The following is a 2500-nucleotide window of genomic DNA, read 5'->3' as shown; positions in this document are numbered from 1 at the left end:
AAGACGATGGTGTAGTTTATGGTTTGGCTGTTGGGGACTCGACAGGGGAGACGATGATGATGATGGGTCTTATCGTAGACCGATTGCCACCCTGCAATTGGCAGTTGTGTAAACAATGAACGACGACGATCTTCTCCTTAAAGCAGCATTTGGCGCCGGGCCGGACGGTGGTCCCGGGCAGACGGGAGTTTTGTTATTTTTGGTTATTAAACTGCTGACTGGCGGAGATTTCGAATTTTGTGTTCGCTCGAGCGGCAATCGTTAGATGCGTTAGATGGTGCGAAAAGTGGTAGATCATACGTGTTTTCGCCACCTCACCATCACTCACTCGCGTGGTTCTTGCTTGTTAGCTGCGCATAAGCCTTGATAAGCGTCCCCGATGTTGATAGAACCACGCTGAGGAGCACTTGCCCCAGCTACATATTCCAGCCGCGTCAGCGAACGCGCACTTGCGACTTGTTAATTGGTAGCAAGCTCACGGAGAGCACTTCGACCGACGACGTCCAATTCTCCACATCGTGACCCACGCGACCATCTCCAACTCCCATCTTCTAGCCGGATCGTGGACGGAATTCTTAGCGAAAGAGAGGGGAGCCACGGTGCAACGTGGCTTAGAGTGAACGGAGGAGGGACATAGAACAAAACAAAAAAAGCCTGGCCCACATCGGTGCCTGAAGTGCGAGCGAGAGCGAGTCGGAATTCAATTCCTTCCAATCAAACATTCCAATTCCATTAAGGCGGCGGCGGCAGCTGGCCAGGTCGAGGCCATCTTCTAGCGAGTAGCGGGGGCAACTTCTGGAAACTTTCCAACCGTGCACCAAGCGGCGTTTTTTAATATTCGAAAGACGTTGACGGGCCGCACCACCGCCATCATCGTCTTCCTACCCGCTGCCTAGCCAGCGGCGACAGCGGTTCACCGGTACGATCGCGGATCGTGCAGCGAGCCACGTCGCCATCGTCGTAGCTTAGCAACCATTCTCCAAAAACCCAACCGTGCCAACTGCGTGAGTACGGTGGCGCGTAAGAGGAGGAGAAAATCTGTAGTCTAGGAATGAAATGTAAACCAAGGATCTCCGTTTCTAGCCAGCCAGGCGGGCTCTAGGCGGGCACGTTCGCTCCATAAAAATCATGTTTGCAATGCAACGTGGGGGTGCACCAACGAGCAGCACCGTCAGCAGCATCATCAGAGACAAGTGGTCGAACCTGAGCCCTGAGAGCGAGCGAACGTACATCATTCCGTGTGGCCGCCGCGGCACTCCGCCGTCCGCCAGATTGCTGATGGCGATTGAAATGGCCACGAAGGCAGCAAACAGGGGTTAATAGAAATGACACTTGTTGGTTCGTTCGGTCGATTTGGCGCGGTTGTGTCGTAATCCGGCCGTATCGTGGGGTTGTTTGTCGTCGCCATTGTGCTCATCGTCCCGCTTCACCACACACCATGCTTGCGACCACCCTAGGAACAGCGAACGGTGGTGATGCCCTTGGCCTGCCTGCCTGTCTGTCGGCCTGCCTGCCTGGCCATCTTCTTTAAGAAGAGATTCTCCAGGCACACATACAAACGAACACGCACAGTAAATTGGCTTCCTTGCGCTGGTGCGTTGTATTATCTGCTGCGTTTCCGATTCCAGCGGCCCGATGTGAGCGATGATTCCTGATGTACGTACGGACGACGCAGCCGACGTGCCTGGGTCTGGCTCTCGAACCGCGGGATTCGAGGTGAAAAGGAAATAACACAAAATTGGGAGCAATTTCCAGCTCTCCCGGACCGACTTACGGTTATGCTCGTTGAAGCTGCCGCCGTTGGTGCTTGTTGCTGGTGCTGCTGCTTGCGCTGCTGCTGTAAAGAGGTGGGGGTCGTTGATGTTGCTTTCCCTTTGACCACTGGTTGACCCCGCCTGGCTCGGTCGAAGCTGTCTTTCAATAAATCGCTGCTTCGTCGCACTGCTTACCTTTGGTATGCGTAGCGAACGATCTTCTGGATAGAAAACTGTTCTCGAATTATTCTAAACTAGCACCATGTTTCGTATTGTCGCGTCAGCCACACACTTCGAGCGGTACACTCACTTGTTGTTGACTTGCTTATTAGTAATTCCGTTGGGACTGCTGACGACAACGACACACGCCAACAAACGCCACGGTGTACCACCACCTTCACAAACGAAAAACGCAGATCGATTTTCGTGGACGCGCTTTATCGCACTTCACTCTATTTCGAATACCAACTTTTTAGCGAACGGTGAAAAGGTGTTAACTGTTGCACCACGAGCGAGACGATACAGTCCTTCCTGGAGGTTTGCGACACTTTGAGGATCGTACAGCAAACACCAAAAACAAAACAAACGCCACCACCCCAGGAATAATCCGCTTATCCGCAAGCACGAGCACAACACCAGCACCACTCCGACTGCGACGACGGCGCGCTTATGAATGACGTCCCTCACCCCACGCGAGGATGCTGTGACCAAGCTGGTTTCCAGTGCCGCAGCTGCCGCAACAGATC

The 2500-nt window shown here is 53.6% G+C and overlaps 1 protein-coding gene across 3 annotated transcripts in view; it reads right to left on the bottom strand.

Moving 5' to 3' along the window:
• The window catches only part of LOC126580946 (innexin inx1), a 5055-nt gene extending 2629 nt beyond the window's left edge, over positions 1 to 2426 (bottom strand). Inside the window, exons 1-2 of one of the 3 annotated variants that reach the window (XM_050244301.1) lie at positions 2065 to 2426; positions 1775 to 1987 (exon numbers count right to left, since the gene is read on the bottom strand). The gene's annotated coding sequence lies outside the window, so the exon portion shown is untranslated. Of the gene's footprint in view, positions 1 to 1774 lie in introns of all 3 variants that reach the window. The other 2 variants (XM_050244300.1, XM_050244302.1) reach the window with 2 other exon arrangements.
• Between the last annotated feature and the right edge of the window lie 74 nt (positions 2427 to 2500).

Source organism: Anopheles aquasalis, chromosome 2 (genome assembly GCF_943734665.1).
Source record: "Anopheles aquasalis chromosome 2, idAnoAquaMG_Q_19, whole genome shotgun sequence".
NCBI classification, from domain to species: domain Eukaryota; kingdom Metazoa; phylum Arthropoda; class Insecta; order Diptera; family Culicidae; genus Anopheles; species Anopheles aquasalis.
This window is presented reverse-complemented; position numbering and strand designations above follow the sequence as displayed.